This window comes from Seriola aureovittata, chromosome 6, assembly GCF_021018895.1.
Source record: "Seriola aureovittata isolate HTS-2021-v1 ecotype China chromosome 6, ASM2101889v1, whole genome shotgun sequence".
Lineage (NCBI taxonomy): Eukaryota > Metazoa > Chordata > Actinopteri > Carangiformes > Carangidae > Seriola > Seriola aureovittata.
The window spans coordinates 22,798,487-22,813,921 of NC_079369.1; the positions used below are offsets into that span (position 1 = coordinate 22,798,487).

General features: G+C 41.6%; 1 long non-coding RNA gene across 4 annotated transcripts in view; it reads right to left on the reverse strand.

Moving 5' to 3' along the window:
* Positions 1 to 15,435, reverse strand: part of LOC130170718 (uncharacterized) — an 86,860-nt gene that overhangs the window by 10,249 nt on the left and 61,176 nt on the right. For all 4 annotated transcript variants that reach the window (XR_008828034.1, XR_008828035.1, XR_008828033.1 and 1 more), the window contains exon 3: positions 5,370 to 5,442. This is a non-coding gene — a long non-coding RNA (uncharacterized LOC130170718). The remainder of the gene's footprint in view (positions 1 to 5,369; positions 5,443 to 15,435) is intronic.

Consider the following 15,435-nt stretch of genomic DNA (forward strand, 5'->3'; position numbering starts at 1 on the left):
ACGTGGCTTATTTATGGCCTCACATTCTGGTTCTGGTGCTAGAAAATACAAGCCATGATCCACGGTCCCCAGTCGATGAGTGTTAGTGATTTTGTTGACCGTCCGACCTCCAGAGCCACTGTCACACTAAAGCTTTATCTTAGTCCCAGCTATATATGCAACTTGTAGGCAAGACATCTCATATCCTAATTGACAGATTGTCATTCAATTTGCTTTGCTTATCCAAGTGGTGCACATACCTCCATAAATGCTTTGCAGGTGCTGGAGAAATTTAACACCAAAAGGGAAAATACCAGAGGGATAGTGTGGACATGTCTTTTTTTTTTTTTTTTTTTTGGTGCCCAAGAGGAAAAACTCTATAATCTTTCTGTAGTGCCACTGACAGTAACGAGAGAGCCAAGCACCAGTAGGGCCTTAAAGGCTTTTAGCCATGTTGGGTTTTAACATTTAAAAGCTGTGTTTGAATGTTAGACATGTCCATTTTGATGTGACACCAGATTTTGCATTTCAAACTGAAATAAAAGTTATGTTTCCGACTCGGAGTTCTGACTTTCAGAGTGATTCTTGCACATTTTGGTTGTGACCTGCAGCCAGTATATATTCCATGACATCCTCCGAAATGCACTGTACAATTTTCATGCATCTGTCAAGTTCAAATGTCTACTTCGGATAATTCAAAAAAAAAAAAAAAATCGCTGAACTTGTTGCTGCAAAGTGACATCATGGCAAGCACTGTAAAAACCTTCTGCAATAACTAATCCATATTGTCAGATCACGCTTGATGTCAGTGTTTTATATTGGTTAGATCAAAGTGTGGGGTCATACAGGTGATTCCAACTGTTTTCATATAATTTTTAAGAATATTAATGGAGCTTTATTTGTGAAAGGATTCCAGCACTACATATCACCATGCTACTGAAATACTTCCTGAATATTACACACAGTTCAAAAGTTAAGAGACTTTTGGAGAAGATGAAGGAGCAGGAGGAAGGTGAAGGAGACACACTGAAGTTAGCAGAAAGAGGAAAGAAGAAGAAGACTCGAGACTCTTGCTTCATTCCCTCCAAACTTGTAATGGAGGTTTGATTAGCAAGCATGTAATGTACTTTACCCCCACGGCTGGAGACAGAGGGGGAGGAAGAGGAGGAGGGTGAAAAGAAGTGAGGGATGTTGGGAGAGGTATAGCAGGAAGGAGGAGGAGTGCATATAGGCTGCCCTCTCAGCAGGTCTCCTCAGCCCCCCCCCCTTCAGAGCAGGACACAAGTTCCCCCCAAACTCTAAAAACCTAACATCACCTCTTCTGCCCACATACACACACATACAAACGCCATCTCCTCACCACTATCACCCCCCCACCCCCAATCTGTATAGCTGCACCATGCTGTGTATGTGGTGGGTGTGGGTGGGGTAGAACGGGGTTGGAGGTCAAAAGCAGGAAGAGATTTTGTTTTCCTTTTTTTTTTTGTTTGCCTGCCCCTGTTAACAAGCTGCGCGTCTGCATGCAGGAAGTTGTTTGTGCACAGACACAATGCCAGTTTATTCGAATCCAGCAGGGGAAGAGTGGGCCGTGTTATCTCTCGGCTGGTTTTAGGGTAAAAGGCTAAAGAAAATGTTGAGGTGGCATCCATCAGTGTGTTGCTTTTACTAGCAGAAGAGCAGAGAAGCCATTATAAAGGAAAGGGCCTTGTACCTCAGTCATAGCAATGTCCATATCATAACTTCCACCTATTTCACCAAATGTTTGCTCCTGAGGTTGAAATGTTTTTCATGTTCTTGTTTTTTTTGTTTTTTGTTTATTTTTGATCAAAAATGCACCTTTTAACACCAAAACACCACCAACTCGTCACAACTTCCAAAATGATACAACACTTAAAATCTAGTTTACTTCTCCAGAAAAAGATACTTGAATAAATAAATAAATAGTTTATTTAGTGTTTCCAGTGCTCTGAATTATGGAGGCAAGATACAATCAAAATGCAGTTTTCTTGCATAAGTATGACTCTCATTTAACCTTTTAAACATCACTGATAACCTAATGAATTTCAAGGACTTTCCCAAATGAAAACAAAACCTATTTTGAAAGCTTATTTAATACATGAACAAAACAATTAAAAATGGAGTTTCCCTTCGTCCTTCTGTGCCTCCCACCATGCCAGATCAGCATTTCTCCTCCCCCTCCCTCCCTCTGCCTCGCTGTGCTGTCGGCTCAGGGTGTGAGCAGAACAACGTTAATGTGTGGAGACACCTGACAAGCCCGCTGGCCTTTAGGGCACAGCCTAATCACTCTGGACCCAAACCCATCGGGAATTAAACCTGCAAAACCAAACAGTCACTGTGGGAGCTGGCTGGCATCTGCTGGAGCCGTTCGACTGGCTGAACGTTACGGACGGCATGTCAGTTAAAATGAATTTAAAGAGAACCAAATCGTAGCCCCTGATAGATTTATACACAAACCTGTAGTGCTATCAGTTACCCAAGAGGCTTTATTATATGCATCGCAGTTTCAAGACTGATTGTTTGGAAATTTTACTGAAGCAAAATGCATCATTTATTCTATTTCTTCCACTGTAGCCGTCTCTGTGGGTCATTCTTTACAGGACACAACTGTGACGGTAAATCTTACAGCATTAAAGTCTCAGGGTTGAATCCTACACGCATGCACGGACATATTCACATGCCATTGTATTCAAAAAAATGTCCAGAAAATTATAATTCTGCATGAACAGGCAGAGTCTGATAAATGCTGGCATTTGACAACATAAAGGAGGTTTGACAGAGAGAGGCCAAGAGTCAGTCTGAAGATGTCGCTGTCATGTGTTTGAACTAACATGAAAGCTCTTTTCCGTCATTCAGAGTACAGTAGTGCGTTAACTTTAAAATTAATGGGGATTTTCCAGTGTTTAAAGTACAGTAGCTTGTTAACTCCGGTATCTGTTAAGCCACGCAGGGCCCCTCTCCTCTCCCTCTCTCTCTCCAGATGCCCTCATTAATTTTAGATTGGCTCTAAATGAGTCTCCTTCATCGCGGCCGAGGTTTTCTAAATTAGATTCATTTATATTTAAATTGTGAAACAGGCGTGGTTAATGAGAGAATCGTTATTTTTTGGGTTATTTCAGATGGTAGGCTGATAGTTGGGCAGCTCAGTGCTGTGTGAACTGAAGCCACCAGAGGAGTCGCACTCACATGATGTGAGGTGCACAGTATTGGGAGTTTTTTTTAACATTATGAATTGTCTATTGACAGGATTTCAAAATAAAGGCTTTCTAAATAGAAACAGATTATTTGTCAATAAGACCACCTGAGCAGCAGAAGCGCTGTTCTGAAGAGTTTAAATTAGCAAAAAAGGAGAACAAATAAACGGCTCATGATTCTGGAGTTTTTATAAAACCTTTTGGATACATCTCAATTCTTTTCAGTGTGAAACAAACAAATAAAATTGGGGGTAGGGGAGTTTTTTTTTTTTTTTTTACAGGTTTCAGTGTTTGTTTCTTGAAAGCTCAAATTCAAAACTGGTAAGAAGATAATTTTTTATGCTTTCTGCATCATTTATTAGAAGGACGAATATGTAAAAGAAGACTGGCATACAAACATAACATATCCTTGCTTGTTTCCTTTGGTAACGCCTAATTTACCACTCTTAAAACTAACGTGTCACTTTCAACACATCTGCGTAGTTCTCAGCACCACATGTGCCAAAAAAAGGATTACAAGACACACATGTTGACTTAACAGGTGCCTCCTTCGACACGTGATGCCCCGACAGAGCAGCAGGACGCCTCGCGACCTAAACTGCTAAAATTGGAGTGTTGAAAATGTCACATCCGAGGAACCAGAACGTGAGGTGGAACAACAGAGCTTCGGCCCCGTCCCCGTCAACCAACCCATCCCTCTCATAAAAAACACAAATCACACAGCGCTTTACAGGCTCCTTACACAGCGTCTTACAGCTCTCAGCGTCCTATAGCAACCCCCAGCTTCTCCCCGCCAGGAATTTGACTGTTAGGAATCTAAGTGCCAGGCGTTTAAAACCTGAGGAATGCTATTGTTCTGGTCACAGCTGCACTAGCACTGGCCTGGCTACTGCTGCCACTGTGTGTGTGTGTGTGTGTCTGTGTGGAAGAGGGGGGTTTGGGGGGGGCAGGGGAGGAAGGAGGGCGGGAGGAGTCGAAGGTGTGAAAAAGGCAACTTTACGTGTTTCCAGTGCTCTGCGGTCTCATGACAAAGCAGCACATAGCTGACAGCAAGTTGACACATTCCTCAGGCCTGGCCGGTTGCAAAGCTCTCTCCACCTCCCACTCTCTCTCTCTTCTTCTTCTATCGGCCTCCAGCATCATATGTCCCACTTCATGTCTATCGCTCTCTCTTTTTTTCATCAGATAAATGTAAGCAACACACATGCTCACCCTTGCAAAACACACTGAGGCATGTATGTAGAGATGAAGGGGGGGATTAAACCAACAGAGTTCATATGATGCAGGTGTGCTCCTAAATACAGAGCTCAGTATGAGCAACAGATAGTTCTGTTTTTTCATGTTGTCTCAATCTTTGACGCTGTGATCGACTCTTGTCGTTTAGGTAATGGGAAACTTCTTGCCATGAAGATATGATGTGGTTGAAATCCCACAAAAAGACAGTAAGTGATCCTTGAAATACAGTTTTATTTTAGTTTTTTTGTCAACCCTCCATTTGATTGCTTTAGTTGTTTGTTTGTATACTTTCATTGTTTTCTATGAAAACACATTCAAATGTGTTTTGTTTGACTGCTGTTGCTTTATATTATGTAGTTGGAGGCTTTTATTCATTATCCCTTCACAAAATTCCATGATATCTTTTTTTATGTTTATGTTCTTTTCCTGGTTTTAACTTGAGAAAAAAAAAACTCAATGTCTTATAGTATGACACGTCTGACTGGAGCCATAGTTTCATCACCTTTTGATGTAGCGCTACACCCCTGATCCTGTACATGCATGGAGAGTATTCTCTGTCGTCTGACTCCCAGCTGGTTTTTTACCATATAAATCAGTTTCCTATATGATACATGCACCAGGAGAGGAAGCTGAAGCAACAGTAGTGAGGTGGCAGAGCCGCTCTCTCTCTCCCTTTCTTTCTCTCTCTCTCTCTCTCTTTCTTTCTAGTAATTACCATCCAGCTGCTTGGAGGAACAATGCTTGGCTCTCTTCCAGACGGCTGACTTCATACACTCTGTGCCACGCTCAATTTGGAGCGCAGCGGAAGCTGGGCATGACTGGCACCCTCCAGGGCATTGCTGTGTCTCTCTATGGGACTCACTGTGTGCGAGTGTGTGTGAGTGAGTGTGTGTGTGTGTGTGTGTGTGTGTGTGTGTGTGTGTGTGTCTTCCCTAAACCTACCGGTCCCCATTTGCCATCCGGTTCATGCAATGTCCTGGTCTCTTGACTGAGTCTTCACTCTTCTGTTACATCACTGAGAAAAGAAAACAGAAAGAAAACAATTAACTTCAACTAATAATCAGGGGCATTTGATTTTACAGTTGATCTACTGTTGATTCTTAACAACAGTGTTGTGTTGTAGGGTTTTTACCAGGGGCGAATCTTCATTCACAAATGAAATAGTGCTTTTCATTTTTCTGATTTGTTTGCAGTATTTAGTTGAAGATCTGAGTAGAAGCAGCATGTGCAGTGGTGGAGGATTGATTGTTGATCGGCACTTCATGGAAACACCACAGAAATACTGTATTCAGTGTATTATTAGTAGTAACTGGTTGAATTCAAAGGGAGAAAACACTCTGCTGAGACTAAAAGGTCATAGTTCACAGTGAATCCTCGTACACCCACAACAGTTACCAATGCTGCCCCGGATGCAACGTTGTGTTACCAGGCAACAAGTAGCTACAGTTCAGGCTAGCGACTAGTTTTTCTTTCCCCTTGATGCACTGCAATAAAGTTTAGTTGCAGGAAGTTAGAGCTTACTCTGTAGTGTTGTGTTAAACTGATGCGAGGTTTGGCTAAAGCTAATGTAGCAGCAAATCTACCAGCAGCCATCTGAATATGAAGAACTCCCTCATTATACGGGTCAAAGGAAGCTATTGTTGCCCCCCCCCCTCCTCCTCCAACACACACACACACACACACACACACACACACACACACACACACACACACACACACACACACACAGGATTTGGAGGAGGGATGAGGGTAGAACGCAGATAAAATCCATCCTCCTAAACACAAATAGTGGATGTATGCATCCAAAACTCCAAGCAGTCATTGTATACTACTGTACTCTCACACGGCAAACATACAAAGGCATGCACACAAACAAACACACATAGTGTCGTCGTCCCCACCCCCCACTGCTCCACTCAGTCCAAACTTGGCTGAATAGGGTGCAGTACGACCCAGCTCTTCCTTCTCCGGCACAATGAGGACCTGTTTGGGTACAGTATGCCCAGTTACCCCGATCCCACTGCCCAAAAAAAGCAACACAAACAAACACGCACGCACGCACACACACACACACACACACACACACACACACACACACACACACACACACACACACACTACCAGCCCTCGTCTGGTCCCTTGCTGTTGTGGACAGAAGGGCATTTAAAGAGCAGAGAAAAACAGCAACAGTTGCTAATTGTTGTGTAACACTTCGACGAGGAGATAGCAGCATTAGACTAGCCTTCTTTCAGATAGTCACACCATCCAGCTGACATGGTGTGATCTGACTCTATTTTATGACAAGACACTGTGAATCTATGACAGAAAGCTCTTTAGACAATACACATTAGAGCCACATCTTCCACTTTCACCAGATTTCTCCTCACCTGTAATTCTTCTTCTTTTATTTTTACTCTTGAGAAACTGAGGCTACGACCACACTAACACGTTTTTATTTTAAAACGGAAACAATGTCCGTCCATACAAGTGTTTTAGCTGCGTACAAACAAGCCCATTCACGTACACTGGGTATGAGCATGCAGGTGTAAACAGGAAGAGATTGTCTACTTTGCAGTTGGTTGCTGAGGTGTTGAATATACTATGAATGAACAACAGCAAGGGAAAAAAAAGTAGGACCAGGGATTTCTTTGCTTTGATGGACGACAAGGTGGAATTGTTACTGAAAGTAAAATATGAGTATAAGGCAGTCGTGGCAGCAGGAAACAAATTCTTTTCAACTGTTTTCAAACTAAACCAGGCAACAAGTTCTCCAACCTGAAGGTTGTTTTTTTCAACCCTCTGATACAACCCATAGGCGTGTATCCTGAAATAGTGCCCCTACTGGCGGCAGGTGAACCGGACCTTAGTTGTCATGGTTACTATAATAAACACGCAGACTGTACTGACAGTGGTGTATCTACCTTTGTCGCCATGGTTACTATAATAACAGTCACGGCTTGGTTAGGTTTCCGAAAAGATTGTGATTTAGGTTCAAATAAGTACTTCCTCAACATTACGTAGTCTTTGTTGTCATGGTTACAATATAAACAGCTAGTTTCCCATGGGAATTGAACACTGCTCTCCAGTGTCATAATCCTGTGTTTTGTTGATCAATCCATCCACCACAACATCCTCCAAACACAGACTTTGTTTCTCTGCAACGTCGTACTTTTCCCTTTGCGCCCGTCATAATTACTATGGCCACTGGATGTCGCTTAACAACAAAATGTAACTATGGGTCATAATAACTTGCTGCATAAACGACCGATGGGCTCCATTTTTTTTTTTTTTTACAGGAGGACAGTCTCAAAATGGCAGCAGCATCCCAGTTTTTTGGGCTCAAAAACTCCAGAGTAGTGTTGATGCCAGACGCAAATGTAGCAAAAGTGATGTGTTTTAAAACTAAAACATATTGTGTTGATCCGTGTTTATTGTTCAACCGACTCGCCAAAGAGAACAGAGCATTGACTGCAAAAGCCTTATATATGTTAAATTATAAACACGTTTGTATATTAACAGACAATGTTTTTTATGATTATTTTTTGCCACAACATGCACACACAACAACTACAGTATGGTGATCTTTTTTGACATTTAAACTACATGGTTACATTTAGACAAAGACCTTAATGTTTAAAAAAATACAAATTATATTTCTGGTTTAAGACAGGACAAAAACCTGTCTGCATTTGAACCGTCAGTAGGAATTGGATGCAAATTGGATTCCCATGCAATTAATGGCTACAGTGATATTATTCGACTACATGATGTACAGGGTACGATTACATACCTAACTCAACCTCACAGTGCTGGAAGAAGGGAGGATAGTAATGGAAAACCAGTTACCTGTTACCAGTTCTAACAAAAGACAAAAATTATTGTTGCCAATATTTTGTTGTTGTCTTCAGCATCTCTCAGTGGCTTGTCGTCAGTTTGACCTATCTCCCTGTGTCCTTAAGATAACGACCTACGTTATGTCGTTATCATATCTATACTAACGTCTGCCTCAGTGCAGTCACAGTATATTCATATGAACTCCAGCACGAATACAATAACAGTAATGTCAGTCCTCATTTACAAAGCATGCGTCTGAGGCCGGTGCAGCGTGGCAGAGGGCCAGGCCAAAGCAAACAGAGGTGTGTTTCTGATTTGACTGCTCACTCGCACACAGTGCAGCGTCGAACAAACGGTTGCCATTTTTAACACTGTAGGAACTGGCTGAATGTCTTAATGACTTATTCCACAGTTTGTGTCAGTTTTGCTTTTTTAAAACAAACACTGAATCGGTTGTGAAATACGAAACAATTGGTTTTACTTTCCTTAACAAGATCTCACTTTACACTTGGTTTCACTTTCCTAAAGTTAAGTTTCCAGCTATATTTTACAGTTGGAATTAAGTTACTGAAAAAGTAGTTTATAGTTGCTTGTACCTTCCTAAAAAGTACTTCCCTTTAGAGTTAGTTTCAGTTTTCAAAAGTCTCTGTACTTTACAGTTGGGTTTTATTTCCTCAGTGTAATTTACAGTTGTTTGTATTTACTAAAATATTTTACAGTTAATTTAACTTTCCTAAAATGCACTCTCCTTTACAGATGGTTTTACTTTCAGAGTTGGAGCATATGTATAAACCAGATAATCCTGGTTTAATCCAGTGTCAATGAACATGAGGAGAGATTTATGCGTATACACATGGTGGCTAGAGAGGTGGAAATACACTGCATGAGTGCACTGATACTATTACATATGTGAGTGGATGTGAATGTGTAATTGAGCACATGTATGTATGTACAGGTAGAAGTGAGTGTATGCCACCTATTCTACATATATGTATGTATGTACTGTATGTATGCATTGCACCTGTGCGTTTACTGACCTTGTTGATGCAACTGCATGCATTAATTTCTGTGTAACTGTGTGTGTGTGTGTGTGTGTGTGTGTGTGTGTGTGTTTGTGTGTGTTAACAGCAGAGGGCCCCCAGGCAGGGCCCCCCACAGTGTCCAGGGGGATTGTGGGTAGTTGGGAGAGGGTTTGGATTCTGGCTTTGTTTGTCTCTGTGTGCTGACATCACTGTGCTGATGGCACCAAATCCCCCGTTCTACTGCACACAGCACTTTCTATACAAAACACCAACACACATATACACACACAACCTAACACACGCGCGTGCACACACACAGTATAAGTTATGCCAACTTGGCCAAAAAAAAAGTGCTTTCTCTTTTTTTAAATGCACATGCAGACATCCATGTTTGCATGTAGGCACACACACACACACACACACACACACACACACACCACACACACACACACACACACACACACCTAACAAGGGAGTGTGATCATCATATTCGGCCTCATGCAGCAACTTCATCTGACAAATCTACTTTTTCAAATACACATTTGACATTGTCTTCCACCTGCTGATAAATTTTATGACCCGATGACGCCTTCTCATATCAACATCAACAACTAGAAGCTCACTTAATCACTGAATTAGATTTTAATCATGGCTCAGAGATTACTTGAGCTTCTCAGGAACTCCTACATACCTTCCTTCTATTTGTTTATATATAAGCATGATATATAGTATCACTGATACTTCTAAAGTACAGTTATAACATTATACAAGCATGGTCACATCTGTGTATCTACACAGCCACATTATATTTACAAATCTTTTTACATATCGAGTATTTAGCTGCCTCTTCAGAGCTGCAGTACCTCCATACATGCCAGCCATTAAACTTGTTGTGTTGTCCCACACACATATTAAGTGTATTTGCTAATAAGCTCAGCTATCTGACTCTGTCTTTACACAGTCTAGTTAAACATTAACAAGGAGCCTTTCTCTTCCCTCCAGTGCTGTCTTTGGTATGTATGGAGTTCAGAGAAGGGGTGGGAGGAGTCGGTTAATCGGGTTGACGACACTTCCACTCGAGCCCAAGAGGAAATGGGCAGTCATTATTTCTCATCACTGAATTGTTTCATGGTTGTATTTGGTTGTTATGTGCAGAGATCCTTTTTTTTTTTCTACTGATGAGTTATTGCATCTGCCAGCAACAGTACTTATAAAGAAGTTTTCAGAGGAGGTAAATGAGGACACTCAACAGTATGAGGCGGATCTAGCATGTTATGTTTGATGAAGCTGTACAAATAGAGCATTAGCTCAATAATGAAGTGGAGTTATGATATCTGAGGGACACCTGTGTGGGGACAGGGATTCAGTGTCTTGCTCAAGGACACTTCAGTGGGGCCGTTGCTTGCTGACACAGTTTCAACCCCTATTTTCTGTCTGAATTGCAGTCACTGAAACCACTCAGCCTCCCTGATGCCCTGGCATGGTTCTGTAGTTTGTAGGGCATGTAGCGACTTAATATGATCATACAGACACATATCTGCACACAGAGAACCTCAGACACACACAAAGAAGGTACTGAGGTACACAAAAGACATGGGCGACACACACACACACACACACACACACACACACACACACACACACACACACACACACACACACACACACACACACACTGCTCCTAAGGACCCAGGGAAGCTGATGGGATGGACCCAGCACTCAGAGCCACTCAAAGCCAATCAAAGCTGATGATAGCTCAGACATTTACACCATCCATCCACTGCATCTCTGCCTCTCTCACACTCACTTGCACACAAACATGAAAAAAAAAAAAAAAAAGTCTTCAGGTGATCGCCATTATCGTTACCATATCACTCACACAAGGAGGGGAAGAAAAAGAGAGAGAGAGAGAGAGAGAGAGAGAGAGAGAGAGAGAGAGAGAGAGAGAGGGAATGGATGGAGGCAGAAAAGGGTGGAAAACATGGAGAGGATGTGCACACTGGGCTCGGTAAAGATTTGAACATGGTACTGGTGGGGGCCCATATCTGAAACACTGATGAGGAAAGAGAATCATTCACAGTAAATCAGTGAAACAATCATCAAATTGAGTTTAAAATAAAAAGATCAGTTAATAATCCACTCAGACGAACACAAATTATTCACCTTATGTTATGATAAGGTAAAAATCATATTCATAAATGTCTTCGATTGTTACTTATTGTTGTAAACTTATTCACCTGCTTAATGCCGACAGTGCAAATGACAACCTATTCCATACACTTCACCCCTAAGTGGGAGCAGAGCAGCATATTGATAGTTGTCTCTCATTCTTAATGACATGTATTAATAATAAATGGCTTGGTGAATATATTCAATAAGAATTTATTTTACTCATAGGTGCCTTTCAAGAGGCTGTAGGACACCTTTACAACACACAGAAAAAGAAATAAAAAAGTACATACATGGCATAAAAAAATGTCAGTATTTTATATATGAACAGATACTTACAATACATTTGTTGTCTACACAAAAATAAGTCAAATTTCTGTATAATTAGTATTATAATTATTATTAGACCCATCAGTGTCTTTAACACTAAACTGTCTTTACTCTAGTTTTGTCGGCTCAGTTGACGCTTTGCTTTAAATTTCTCCCAAGCACAAAAAGGCAAGTTTAGTTAAATGAATGACAGTAAACATGAGTGTCATTAATCAACTTGACTCAAATTACCTCTAAGTAGCTTTTTTTTTGTCGCCCAATAATTACACTCTCTTGTCTTTAATTTTTTAAATATCGGTTAGTGACGCCGGTTGATTCAAGGTCTTTATTCACAGGTTAGAAAAGATTATGAACAAATCAGATCATCGTGTTTTTAAGTTTTTGAAGAAGCCAGGCCTGTTTTCACTGTGTGTGAGTCAAACTGAACTATGAGCTCTCTGAGTTCATTCAATGAGTAATTACAGCAACAAAACAATTCATTGGCTATCTGAGAGAAGACTCATCAAGCTAATAGGAATGTAATTAGTTATTAGAAATAGACAGATTGGAAACTTTCTTGATATGTTTCATGTGATTTTTGTGAATGCTAATATTACTAATATTACTCTTTTGCGGTCATATAGGACCTCAGGTTTACCACAAGCCTGTTTATGAAAAAGTGAAAATATCCAGGATGAGATCCAAAGGGAAAAGGAAAAGGAAAAAGTATAAAAAAATTCTGATGAATCTGATGCAAAATGGTCGACATATCCTCATGATAGATTCATCATCATCATCACATTATTATATCATTTATCATTATATTATTACACAATTCCAGCTTGTAATAAAGCGAAAATTACTTTTATGGTGCACTTGCATTCCCTCAAAGTACATCATCTACTACCTCAGGTAGTGACTTCCTACATTTCCCAGAATGCTTCTCAACAACGTGCAGACAATGGTCCTGAAATGTTTGAGTTTAGAAGCTAAAAAAAGAATGAAAAAAGGAAAGAAAGTGAAAGACCCTAAATGATAAGATGATGACAGCAAGAGAGCCAGTTTTTTCAAAAACACTGAGTGAGAAGCTGATTGTTTGGGAGGTATAAGGAAGTAGCTGTAGCAGTGAGCTAACACACACACACACACACACACACACACACACACACACACACAATTGCTTCCATGCTCGCTGATATTCAGTCCCATTTTCCCAACGGTTGAAAAGTTTTTAATAAACTTTTAATGACCACTCCAAGAACACGCCCTGTCCTCTGAGTGCTGCTTCTCAAATGCTTTACTCTCGCTCTCTCTCAATGTTATACACACACACACACACACACACACACACACACACACACACACACACACACACACACACACACAGAGGGTCCTGTCAGGGCTAACTAAGCGGAGTGGCGGGCAGGGCAGCGTTTGGATTGGCTGGACAGGGGTTGCCGGGGGTTACGGTGGATTTGGTGGACCACCTGCTGAGACTCAGCCGCCAACTGACTGAAAACATTTACATCAGAAACCACCCAGGATAGTGACAGAGAGAGAGAGAGAAACTATGAGAGAGAGGAAGTTAAGAAGAGAAAGAAAGTTTGGACTAAATATTAGAAACACAGTCAGATTATCGCTGCTCTAAACTGCTCAGATAACAAACCTGATTTCCTCTTCCTGTTGCCTAGGAACCTAAGCAGCACTGATGCAGCCTTACTGGCCTTTAAACACATATAATTCATGTTCAGCAGTGATGAAAGAAGAGTAGAAACTTCATTTGGGCTCAATTGCCCATACAACCCCTCAGAAAATGCTAGAAATCTTTCTAATTTTTGTGGGACAGAGGAAGGTTCCTGTTGTTTCACAGACTTAAGTCCAGTTTTACAACCTGCCTGCTCAGTTGTGTTTTACAGCATGTGGGGATGAGAGGGCTGCACCTGCAGTGGCAGTGTGGTGGCAGTGGAGGACTTTTGTGTTTGCTCGTGGTGCAGCAGTTGTCTGCGACTGATGAGCTGAAACTACTTCCCAAAGCCGGGAGTGTTGTTCAAGGTGTCCGTGTGAGTCTACACACAGCCCGAGCTGTTTATGTGCACAGAGAGTGTTTGGCCCACAGTCAAGGCAACAACAAAGTTTCATTGACAACAACACAAAAGCTTTGGTGACCGTTGGACCTTGGCTGGGCCAGAATTAATGTTTTTGTTTTTTGGGGTGTCTGTGCAGCGCTGGTCCTGGACCAGCTTCTGTGTCATTTACTTCCGGAAAACATAACTGTACTCGCTGTGGATGGTTTGAACTGTCAGCTCGCAGCCAGAGGGATCCGGGCTCATTCTACAGCTTAAGCATTTATTTATTTTTATTCTATGTTACATTACTCTTGTACAGTTGTACTCTACTGCATTTCAGAGGTAGATACTTTTTATCACATTCCATCTATGTGACAGCCTCTGAACTGTTACTAGTGACTTTCCAGATTAGGTTGTACATATAAAGCATACGGTCAGCTTGTATGATAAAACTACCCAATGGACTGGATACTGGATAAGCAGCAGTCGCTGAGGTTTAGTTTACTGATCATCATACTGAAAGGATGGAAATGAACACCAGAGCAACTGAACTGAAAAAAATCCGATTATAACCAAGAGTGAATCCAAGTCAGATATTGTTCATAATCAGCTTGATTTCAATCCCAGAAATTGAAAAAGTTCTGGTACCACAACTGTTTTAGATGTAGGACTTTGCAGTGGCCCTTGCCCCTCCAAAAACATCCATTCCCCCACCTCACCCCCTCACGTATAAGGGCCCAGGCCCATATGGGGGTCCCCTCAACACCCCTACTCTCTCTCTTAGGCCTGTTTGTGTGTTTGTGTGTGTGTGTGTGTGTGTGTGTGTGTGTGTGTATGTATGTGTGTGTGTTTGGGGGTGGGGGGTGGAGGGGGTTATTCTGACCCGCAAACTGACCTCCTCAAACTTCAAACTGAATACTTCTGGCAGTTACCACGACGACAGAGCTCTCCAAGCCTTATCCTACTTACTGAGACGAGACGAGGAGCGAGGAGGAGGAGGAGGAGGAGGAGGAGAGCAGGAACGGGAAAGTAAAGAAGAGAGGGAGAGAGAACAGTGTGGACAGAGAGAGAGAGAGAGAAAGAGAAAGAGAGAGAGAGAGGAGGGAGGAGGGGGGCAGAGGGAGGGCAGCCAGGCAGAAAGCGAGAGTTGCTGCTGTTGCATCTCTGTGTTTTTCATGAGTAGACAGTTTACTGGGAGATTATTCACAGTCTGGTATTTAGCCTTATTAGGCCGCTGCTCCCAATACAGAATTCCCCTCCCATCATCCACGGCCACACTGAGGCTTTTTGTGCTTATTTGTTTGTTTGTAGATGATATATTTTACGGTTTTCCTCACCTTCATACAGTGTATATTAAACTTTTATTCAATGCACATTGTGTCCTATCTGCTGTTTGCTTAAAATAGAGTGGGGCAAAGTGGGAAACGTTATTTTGGGAGAATCCAGGGATCCAGAAGTAAAAGCCCTGTTCATTTTCTGCATGTTAAGAGACAGGCTGTTGGAGCACATTCAAAGCTTGGATGGACATAAAACTCTTCTGTTCTAGAAGATGAGCAACTGTGTACATAAAAACTTAAGGAGAGAAGTCATCTACGGCTATAACTACCC